This window comes from Falco cherrug, chromosome 7 (genome assembly GCF_023634085.1).
Source record: "Falco cherrug isolate bFalChe1 chromosome 7, bFalChe1.pri, whole genome shotgun sequence".
Lineage (NCBI taxonomy): Eukaryota > Metazoa > Chordata > Aves > Falconiformes > Falconidae > Falco > Falco cherrug.
This window is the reverse complement of record NC_073703.1, coordinates 43,962,960-43,975,030: the sequence shown is the minus strand read 5'-3', so window position 1 is coordinate 43,975,030 and position 12,071 is coordinate 43,962,960. Positions and strand designations below refer to the sequence as shown.

The following is a 12,071-nucleotide window of genomic DNA, read 5'->3' as shown; positions in this document are numbered from 1 at the left end:
TAACTCCTACTCGACTGAGGCAGAGTGGCACTGCCTGTGCTGGAACCCCCGTTGACTGGCCAAAGCAGGGAATGAGAACGGAGACAACCCTGGCACGCTCCTGCTCGGCTTGTAGCGCAAGGGGTAACCTGAGTGCAAGGAGACCACAGTTCTTGGAACTCTTGCCAAAATGCCCAACTCAGGTTGTAGCCAGGATGGGAATTTGCTGATGACTAAAGCCAGTCATCTCACAGCCTTATGAACAGTGGTCCTAAAGTGAGACCCTTTTGAGCTCTCCTGGCCTGCAGCGGGCTGCGACCAGCATCTCCCTCTCAGTGGGATGCCACTCAGAGCTTGCAAACCACCAAGTCTGTGGTACTAGAGGGGCTGTCGTGGAAAGTTGACGATGGGGCCTGGGTTGACACCCCTGTTCCTCAAGGCTCAACCCTTCACCTACTGAGGAATGCAAAAGGCATTGGACATGAGCATTTCACTGAACTCAAGGGGGGCTTATAACAGGTATACTTTATTATAATATGCATTGCAAGCTTGAAGCGTTAGGTTATTTTTGTGATTTTAAAAAAGTATTATTGATTTGCTTTGGTGCTAAAGTCCTATGGATAATCTTGAATTGTGCACAGATTCTCTCTCTCTCTCCCCTTCCTTCACATACAAACCGTTGTCCAAGTCTGAGACTAAGATTGGACCTAGCTGCACCTATATTCTATAAGGGTTTAGAAAGCAAGGGGGTCTATTCTGAACCTCATGAGTCAACGGCAGAATTCCCCTTACTCTTTATATTTCTGTAGATCTAAACTTTTGTCCAGGTCTGAGACTAGGAAAAGATCCAGACGCACCTAAACTCTGTGAGAATTTAGAAAGCAAGGTGGTCCACTCTAAACCTTGTGACTCGACATGACAATCTCCTTTACCCTCTTACACCTTTGATCTTTATAAGCTATATAAGCTATTTCCAACTCTATTTGACTCAATTTCAACTTGATTTATCTCTGTGCATTTACTCCATGCAATAAGTAATAGTTGAACCTTGACATCGAATCTTGTGCAGAGGCATTTCCACATATTCGTATTAAACCTATTTCACTCAAACTCTTTGGTGGTGATTCTTTAAGCAATCCAATCTAAACCACTCCTTTCATGACAGTGGAACAATATACCAAAAAAGGAGCTGATGATAAACACTACATTAGCAGGGAATGTAAAGGCCCGCTCAGTGAAGTAGTTTAGACACATGACTGCAGGAATGAAGTTCACGATGCTACATATCCTCTGCTGCAAATGGGGATACCGACTGGGACTAACAGCTGGGATTCACAACCAAACACTCTTGAAAAGAAAGGATAAGGAGGAAGAACAGCCAAGCCCAGCTAAAAGGACAGGTCTTGAACCATGACCTGCTGAAGGGTGCACAAAACCCATCATGTACACTACCAAGTGCCATCCAAGTACCAGCACTGTGGCAAGGGTTGCATTTCTATAGCGCCTTCAGCCCAGGTGCAATAAATGTTAATGAATTTATCTTTGTAATACTGAAGTACAGGAATGTTATCATCTTCAGACTACAAATAAGGACAACGTGACAAGGAAAAGTGCTGTTCTAAAGTGTGTCCTATAATGCACATATTTAGCCTCTGACAAAACCAGCAGTGAGGGGCAGTTGTGAGAATTCCCAGTTTCAAAGCTTTAGCAAATACACCATGACTATTCCAAAGCATAGCACAGTGGCTTAAAAAGAAAAGAGAAGCAGAGGTCTATTCTATTATCATCCTATTAAAAGTGAGTTGTACTCAGATTATATGGGATTTCAGGATCAAAGTAAAGATGATCCAGAAACCTAGCCACTTTTAATTGCTTTGAAAATGTATTTTTAATTATAGTACTCTTTCTGCAAGTATATCTGCATTTCCCTTGAACCTCATTTGAAAACCATACAAGAGAGTTTTAACAGACGAGGATTAGAAAGTCAGTATTTTTATTAATATAAAGTCCATTCAAAACTGCAAAGTAAGACCCTATTAACATTTCTTTCATCCATTCAGTAGCTTGTACCATGCAAACTGGCATCATCTGCAGCATCACTAACAATCTCAAACACGGGTACCTCCCCACACTAACCAAATCTGTACAAATTACCTAACAAGGAGAGTTCATTGTGAATTAAGATACTCAAATGCTAAAAAACCCCACATATCCAGGGACTGTTTCTCCCTAGGATTCCATTAATAGTCTTCTCAAAAAAAAAGAGAACATAATAAAGTAACTGTAATAATCACTTTTCTTTAGGGTTTTATGGCTTGGGAACTTCTACTAATAATCTCAAACTAATCGGCAAACGATACCAGAAGCAGTGCTGGTTTCTGCGAGGGCTACACATGCTCATCAGGTAATAAATGCTGTGTATTTCCATGGGTGACCGCCAGCCCTTGGCAATGGCATTCGCTTACAGCTGACCAGGGACCTGAAGCTGTAACCAAGGATGGGAAGGCTGGTGAGTGAGGGGAACTGGTACAGGGTGCTGTGCTCATGGCAGGGCACTACAGAATATGGGAGAAGAGCCAAACTGGATTATTTTTGTCAGTCTTGCCACTGTGCCTCTGCTATTCTTAAAGCATGAAGCAGCTAAGTAGTCTCATGATAACTGGCATCTCTAACTTCTTATTCATGTCCTTCTTCAGCCCTCTTCCTCCACTATATCTGTTAGCAATTATTCACAGAATCAAACAATCAACTCCTTCACAGTGAGAAACAAGAGAAAATACCACACAGAAAGTATGCAACCATATTAATGATAGTTTGGAGTCTTCTGGACACTTTAGTTTTATTAGTGTCTTTTAAAGTAGAAACTGTTCACTACAAAGATAAATGAATTACACTAGTTTAGTCATTCCCCAGACTATCTGTACATTCACAGTGCATTTGCTAGATTTGGCCAGATTTCCATGGCTAGACCCACAGCACTGCTGTCAGGGCAACACCAGTGATGATACAACATTTTCTGACCATGGAGCCAGACTGTGAGAATCACATTCTAGCCTGGAGAAAACACCTCAAATCCCAGTTCTGGAAACTCATTAATTAATTAATTAGATCATGAGGGGACTGGAGCATCTCCCTTGTGAGGAAAGGCTGAGAGAGATGGGCCTGTTTAGTCTAGAGAAGAGAAAATTGAGAGGAGATCTTATCAATGTCTACAAATATCTTAAAAGCAAGTGTCAAGAGGATGGGGCCAGGCTCTTTTGAGTGGTGCCCAGTGACAGGATAAGGGGCAACAGGCACAAACTGCAACACAAGAAGTTCCATCCAAATGTGAGGAAGAACTTCTTTATTCTGAGGGTGCCAGAGCACTGGAACAGGCTGCCCAGAGAGGCTGTGGAGCCTCCTTCTCTGGAGGCGTTCAAAACCCACCTGCATGCAACTCTGTGCAACCTGCTCTAGAAGAACCTGCTTTAGCAGGGGGCTGGACTAGATGATCTCCAGAGGTCCCTTCCAACCCCAGACATTCTGTGATTTATGCAAAATGAAACAGATCGGCCAGAAGTCTACCTGCACAGACAGGAGGAAAACCAGAAAACATGAGATTAATCCTGATGAGAAGGACAGAACTGAATCTGAGTTTCCTGTGTCCTGGGGGAAAATCATCATCACACAGTTACTGGCTTAAGGGCTTCTGCCTCCAAGACTGCAACTCTAACTCACCACCTTTTTAAGTCTCACATACCTGCAAAGTGTATTTTATTGCAGATCCAGTGGACCTCATGCAGAAATACAACTGTGATTTCAATGTGAAACAGTTTAACTTTAAAATGTCTTTGTCCTCATCACTATTCGGATAGTCCTATTTGGTCCATTTGAGAAGTAAATAAGAACTTGGTCGTTCATACTGTAATAAACCTACAACTAAACCAAAAAGGTTTCTTGAAGAGGAAGCCTGCAAGAGGAATAGACAGGCAGATAAAAGGAAACTGTGATCTCCTTATAACTTATGGAAGATACCAGACACCTGCAAGTAGACTCCAGAGAAAAATTTTACCTTTTTCAGTAACTGCTTTGAGCGTTACTCTTTTTAATCTGCTAATGAAGGATCTGTACTGTTCCTTAGTTTTGCAGAATTCCTCTGGGCATCATAATTACAGATCAATTTCACAAATACAACCTTCAATTTTACATGAAATGAGGATATGGCATCATTTCTGCTCTTGGCTGTGCTGATAATATCCATAATCAGCAAAGTGATTTCCAAAGAGAACAGAAGGCAGAGAGCTTGCAATGAAAAACATGCAGAATCCACAGATAAAAACAAGAAATGGATGGGCAATGTGTGTGGTAAAATATGCTTGGGTCTCAAGCAATGATGTATCATGTACTTGAGAAATGACATATGGCACTTGCCTACAACCCTGGCTGGCTAAACGCCCAGTGCAATGTGGATTATACGTAATTGTTTCACACCAGTGAAAAACCCCTTCTGCATATTATAAACATTCATATTGACTCCCTACTTGGGAGACAGAAGATAGTGACACAGAGAAAGTTATTTTAGAGAGGAGTACAGTGGGTTGCAGTACAATTGGTTCAACATATGACATTGTCTATCTACATAGCATATCTTGAGACACGCCCAAATATTGTTTCTAATTTCACGCTCTCTGTATAAATATGTATTACCAAATAAATAAAATTCCCACCTATAAATAGTGCAGGAGTAAGCAATTGTTAAAATATTTTCTTATTGGATACACGACCCCATAGCACCTGGGAAGGTGCACAGAGCATCCTTTCTCAAATTTTCTGTTGTGGGAAAAGAAAACAATAGCCTAGTATAGCTATCATTAATTTAAACTTGAGCTGCTGCAGCAAAACAGAAAAACCCTGTTACTCCCTACTTCTTACTGATTTTTATTTCCTTTTCAAAAGTAGTCTGTTCAGAACTACTTACATGTGATCCTGTGGGTCCTTTCCAGCTTGAGATATTCTATGATTCTATGGCCGCAGCCATCTGCCAGCCTTGACCTCAGATCAGAGGACTCTTCTCCATATCTCCTAAGCTAATTATGGCCCAGACACACTTGAACTCCATTTTATGCTACATGCTTTTGTTTAGGACATGCTCATTGTATGTTCTTATGTTTTGAAGATTTTCTTTGGTGACTTCTGGAGACACTATGGTGCTTCAGCAGTGGCAGGATACAAGTACCCAGCTCTGCTTGTTTGCTGAAAAACCTTTCCATCATCTCCTCCCAACCACCACTTCCTTACCTATAATTATGCTATTCAGTTCTTACTACCAAGTGCTAGAATTATAGAAACATCTTATTTGAAATGACTGCTTTCTTGCTTGCAAAACATTTGGCTCTGCCCTTGCAGGAATAAAGCTGTTTTATGCTATAAGTAAAGAGAAGGTTGCAATGCCACATGGCTGCTCATTATCGCTACATGAAACTAGCTATAAAAAAAATAAAAGCACATGCACCATAAGTTCACTTCTAAATGGACAGGGCTCAATTTCCCTTACTCTTCCATTTCCACAGCTCAACCTGTGTGATTGTGAGACACCCAGCAAGATAGCAGGAGGGATAGGGCAGATGTCTGCCACTTGTCGACAGGAACCAATAGCAGGAAGGTCACTGGATTTTCATCCAAATTTCTTCAACTGCTTTCATGAACCGTATCCTCTGCCTTTCATTATATATTCACTTGCAGCCTTTACTGCTTGTCTGCTGCTCCTGGTATACATCTGGGTGTTGTCAGGGTCCATATATCTGTCTGAGTACTGCCAACTGTTACCCATATGATTCCAAAACACGACATTAGATTTAGATGTATCAGAAGAAGAATCTGATCCTATTTCCAGAAAAGTCTACCTAATTTCTGTTGTGGATGTCAAAAGGAACTGATCGCCTGAAGAAGCCAATAACCTTTTTGTAACATGCACTTGAAGCCACCTCTTTTTTTTAAGGAAGTCTCAGTTATTTAGTTCTACCTTATTTTGACTTAAAAAAAAACGAACAAAGCAAAGATTAGCAATTTACGTCTTTGACTCACTGGGTAGCAATGACTGAATTGAGTTCTCACTGCTTTGTTGGGAAGCCATTAAGTTCCTTGATCCCATTCTGCTAACAGAGAAATGAGGCATGAAACTGGTCAACATTATCATGTTATTTAGTTTGTTAAATTTCTCAAGATTCGTTCATTCATTACACTCTTGAGAATTTAGTCCTGTGTTAAATCTCGCATTATTTTTCTTTCAACATCTTCAGAAATATTTTGAGGTTTTCTAATTAGTTCTTGAACTTAAATGATCTCACAAATACATCAGTGCATCTGCATCTGATGATTCCATTCCCAAAATGTCCATAAGCAGCAAGCACTGAACAAGAGATGATAAATAAAACTTTCCATTGATGGACCAAATTTAGTTGATGTCTTAAAACACTTTACAAATATGGACACGTGAAATGTTTCTCTTTTTAGAGATAGGGAAACAAAAGCACAAACTGATTAAAAAAATTAGACAAACAAGCAGCAAAGTGTGGAAGAAAGCCCACTTTTCTTGATTTTCATCCCATTAGTCATTCAATGCACTAAATCAGAACAGCCAGACTGAATTCTGATCTGGCTCTTAAATGCTTATGCATATGCAGAAGCATTTAAAATTTTCAGTCCTTTTTAATAAATTTGAATAAACAAGTAGCATATCAAAAGCCACCTTCTATACTGATAGAGCTAATACTGCTTTCTATTACAGATCACATTTGAGAATTTATGTCTGTATTATGCCAAATGAACAAAAAGTAAGAGGACCATTTTAAGCAGCGCACGCTCTGCCTCAAAGCTTTTAAACCATGCTTTACCTCATTTTTCTTCATGGTCCCAAATTAATAATCTTAGTATAGAGAAACATTGCTAAATGCTTAATCATCTGCATGTACAACACATTGCAGATTCAATGCATACACACGCGCGTGCACACACACACATGCAAAACTGAGAACCATGCCAGTTTCCAGATGAAAGACTATCAGTTCAAAGAAGACTCATGCCAGTACAAAATCTTCATGTGCCTTGGATGCTTCCAGATACCTGAGTTCAATAAATACGTTAACCAAGTCTTTTACAATGCCATTTTATTTTTCCTTTCCCACTGAATGGAGAACAGAACAGATGGTTCAGGCAAGTGACTGCTGCTGATTCTAGCTTTGCTTGTCATTGAAAGACCCAGCTATCTGGACTTCATGCAAGGACTGTGAGAAACGCGGATGGCTGCTTCCGTGCGTGATGGGCTTATTGGTCCCACTTTGTATCAGGCCAATGGATGTCTGCTGTTTGATTGCTTTCTTTTTATTAATTCTGTGAACCTCTGCCATTTTGAGAAACAGAACATGATATACAAGTCAGTATTGAGAGATTTTAATCACAGACACTATAAATGTCCATGTTTCATATGGATTGATGATAAACACAAAACCCACTTATGATATCTTGCACATAGGAACTACATATTCTTAAAATCTTGGCCAAATGTTAATAAATATAGGAAATCTAAGAAGTCCTTTTTCAAGCCTGCCAGTTGTTACAAGTGTATATAAAATTTTATTTCTTTATGGCCAATTAATTTTTATTATGACACGCTTAGGCATATAGTTTAGTTTTAGGTAGTCCAGTGAGGAGTAGGAGGATGGACTCAGTGAGGAGGATGGACAGGTTCCTTCCAACTTAAGATAATCTACAATTCTACAATTCTATGCAAACAGCAGCTGAATGTAGGTCCTATTCATCCTTTCTAACACAAGTTTTTTTATGTGTATGTATGAAAAGCATTTAACTGCTGTATTTTAAAAATTCTGTTAACATAACACATCTCTGGAACATTGTAACAAATTCTAGGAAAAAGAAAAATTGCAACTGATAATAATATGTGATAAAGTGTCACCAAAAAAAATGTCAAAAAAAAAAAATCTCAGTTTTGGGACAAGAGGTCTTCCAAAATAAAATAATGAAATCTGAAGCCATAACAGAAATAGCTGGAAATTAATGGCTTTCAGTCCAAAGATGCAAATTAGAAGCAAGTTTGTTTTTTTTTTTTAACTTGAATATTGCTGATCTCCTTTATACCCAATTACCATGACATAATAGTCATGCTTATTCAAGATGTGACAGGAAGACCCCGTGGAGGGAGATCCTGGGCCATTACACTTGTATCAACAAGGTTTAGTATGACTTGGGATAGAGCTGGGAGCAACACACACTGTGTAAAGCAAGGCAGTCATCTGGGGTACCAGCTTAGCTGCATGAACCATCCAGACCATCTTGGGAAGAGTGAAAGAACCTAGGAAATCCACACAAGTTTCATCTCCACCTCTGCCTTGATCAGAAATATGATGTACAACTTTAAGTGCATGTCAGTCAAATCCAGTCTTTTCTTCACTGTCCCTTATGAAAAAAAATACTTTCCTGCTAACTCCGAGTAACTCCTGTCATTGACAAAGCTCTTGGTTGAACCTATTGTTCCTTGCAGAAAGGCAGAAAGAAAAAAGGCTGTAGCTGGTCCACGAATAGCATCAGTGATATGACCCTGTGTTTAAGCTGTTTGCTCCTCATCTTACGTTTAGTACTATTTCTAGCTAGTTTTACACACACACACACACACACACACACACACGCTACCTTAAGTATTTTACATAGGTGGTAGGATGTTAGATTACGTATGTATATATATAAAAATACCCACCATTGTTTCTGCATAAGCATCACTGAGAATTAGCAGAGAACATTCAGCCAAATCGGGTGACATTTTTTCCTCTGTGTCCTTGTGATTACAGGAATATGACTATTTGAGTAGGAGGTGTCTTCTGACTACTGATTTTTTTTACACTTAGAGATGAATACCATCAAAATACAGAATCCAAACTGATATATCACTGCTGTATTTCAGTCCACAAGACTTTGGGGTGTTCAAAACCAAGACTCAGATATCGGGAATTCACCTCTGCAAGAGGCTTAAATCTTCCTAGCAGGAGAGCAGCAATTACAGCTCCTAGCTTTCTGACTCCAGAGAAACAGAAAGATCTCATTAGAAATTTTCTATGCAGCAAAACCTGCTCTCTTCTGTCAACTTGGCAGCTATGTAGCAGGCATGGATAGCCTCCCAAATGACCAGCCAAAGATCAAGACAGAGATCAAGACAGTCAGTAACTCCAGCTATTCCCTTCCTGTCAGCAGCAGCCCACCCCTTGTGTCTCACTCCAGGATGCTTCTTGGGCATTATAAGCTCAAACTTTTGTGGATGGTATAAATTAAGGAAAAACTTAGCATAAATTAAAGAACACTGAAGTGAAAAGTATGTGGAGGAACCAGCAGGGCTGGGGTGTCAGCATGTGGATGAACTGAGAGTGAAGTTTGAAATGAGCCATTGATACGTCTCATGCAGATATGTTGATTTCAGACTGGGCCCAGCCCTGCAGGATGAATGAGTTTTCCACCTTACAGGGAGATCTCTCTGCATATAAGGCATGAAAGAGCATTCCCAAATGAGCTTTATGTTGACCATTCTGGTAAAAAGAAATACCAGGTTGCATTTCACATTTCATTAAGAAAACCCCATCTGGCATGAGCTGGAAACGGGACTGACAGGAGGCAGCAGGGTGCAGCCATGGCCAGCAGCTCCCTGTGGCCTGGGTGCCCCAGGGTAGCAGTGCAGGGCCTGGCAGCCCAGGCTGTCCCACCACCCCAGCCCAGAGCAGGACACCAGGCACCAGGGACAGCCCCAGTCCCGGGCACCAGGCACTGCCCTGGGGATGGGGACAGGCCAAGGCTGGCTGGGCTTGTGGGCAGGCCCAGCCTGGCGGGGCTCATGGCCCGATAGGGCCGGGCTGTGGGGAGCTGGAGGCCAGCTCTGCTGCAGTGTCACTGGGGCAATGGGCTGACAGCTCTGGGAGTCTGACATGGGCTGTGGGTGGGATGGGGGAGACCCCAAATTGGGCAAGTTGGAGCCTGTAAGGCCTATCAGTGCCCCAACAACGAGCTCCTCGTCTGCGTCTGCTTGTAGCTGAACCCAGCTGGGAGCAGGAGACGCAAGGCCCTGCGTGTCTCATTGAGGGGTTCAGACGTCAGGACCCTGAATCTGGGTCATTCAGAGCTTCATCCAACCAGCTCCTGCATCAGGCAAACATGCAGTTCAAGTTCAAATCACGGCAATGATGAAAACAACTGAGTTGGGATGTCAAGAAGGCCACTGAAATATCCAAAACAAGATTTAAAGAGTGGACATTAAATATGTACTTATGATGTAATGTCTATCATATACATTGCTTTCTTCCTCACGGCAAAGTTTCCACCACACCATTACCCTTGTCCAAGGCCAGGACAAACCTATTGTGCTGTAGCTAGCAGACAGCTTCAAATTCTTTGACTTTAAAATTTAATGAACCACCTACTCTTTCACAACCATAATTGTTTTGCACATATTGCTTATCATAAAATATGTATCTAATCCTGACTCTTCACTTCCTATTTATGCCAGTAAATAGATCCCTGTTCTGCACAGGCAGCCCTGTCACCGTGCTTTAAGTCTGGGAGGACGTGCAGAAACCTTTGTACAATAATTGTGGAAAGTTAGTGGGGTAGAAGGAAACGTTATCAGCCATTATCTCCTGCTCCAGACGATGTTAGGAGAATATAAATAAATCCAGACACTGCAAATGCTAGGCCATTGCTGCAAGCTAAGCGATTAAAGTATTTCAGATTCCTACAAGTCTATTTAAAGCAACTTAAATCTTTTTGATAGCCAGTAGTTCACTACAGCCTAGCTGCTTGCACAGGCTAAGCTTCCCTAACATGCTGCACAAAGTCCCCAGGAAAATGACTTCAGCTCCTGACAAGTATTAATACAGAGACGTTAGGTTACAGATAGGCCTTCAGAAAGTGTTTTAGGCTACTTTCATTTACTTTAGAGATACACAAGCTCCCTTAGAAGGTTTAGTACTGTTTCCTAGGCTTATATACTCCAACCTTCATTCACATTGGTACGACTTCCTCATTCAGAGCAGTGGCAGATCAGAAGTTGAGTTTTGCAACACCTTGTAGAGCTGGAGAACAATTTAACTGTCTCTCAGTCAAGAAGTACTGCCCAGCATTTGTTGACAATATTGAGAATACCAACTCTACCACAGCTTGATTGGCCAGTATATGTGCAAGCTATTTGGAAAGCTATGCAGTGCTTTCACGGTCTGAATACCTGAAGGTGCTCATGGCCACTGAGAAGTGAACTCAGGTTACACACTGCTCAGGAAGAAGCCTAGTGTTAGTAAAGGAGGGGAGAGGAAAGGGGGTGGAAGTTGATGGATGGGAAGAATATGGTTTGTTTGCATCAGTTTAGACATATCTTAGAAACCAGCAGAGAAAAAATTAATAACTTGCATTTCACAGCATGTTTTTCTCCCCCCACCCCACCCCCGAGATACAGTACAGACTGTAATCAGCCTCAAGAAAAATGAGAAATACAAAAGTCATCCATCATTTGGATAAATCTAAGGAAAAAATTATCATCTTAAAAAATCAAAAAAACCCAGACACATCATTGCCTAAAGAAGTCTGGTCAATAATTGGAATCATGCAGGAGAACAGCTGCATACTGCTTTAGCAGAGGCTGGAGAAGTAGAGGAATTCAAGAGGAACAACAACAACGGTGTTAGAGAATGCAGCAGAGGAACAAACTGATGAGATATTACCCTGGGAAAACCCTAGAAAGTCTAGAAATTAAGTTTTGGGACAAAGTACTGCTTGAACTTGGAACTGAGAGCAAAGACTAATTCTGAGAAACACTGTTTTGTAGATATCTTTTGTAAATAAACATAACTGCATCAAAGATGTCAGACTCCAATAAGTTGCAAAAATATTGATAATGCTTGAGCGCTTTACACTCTCAAGTGACTCCAGTGCACTTTATAGATTCAGACGTAACTTCATCTAACCAGCACATTGCTCCCTCAGAGACGGAAGGCAACAGCCCACAGTGCCACTTCACAAGGCATTAAATGATAGGGAAAACAACACTGTGATCCATTGAAATAGCA

At 41.0% G+C, this 12,071-nt stretch overlaps 1 long non-coding RNA gene across 1 annotated transcript; it reads left to right on the top strand.

Annotated features, from left to right (window-relative positions):
- Positions 1-95: 95 nt before the first annotated feature.
- Positions 96-7,107, top strand: LOC129736555 (uncharacterized). Its single transcript, XR_008733323.1, has 2 exons — positions 96-2,383; positions 5,529-7,107. It is a non-coding gene; the product is annotated as an uncharacterized LOC129736555 (long non-coding RNA).
- The last annotated feature ends 4,964 nt before the right edge of the window (positions 7,108-12,071 follow it).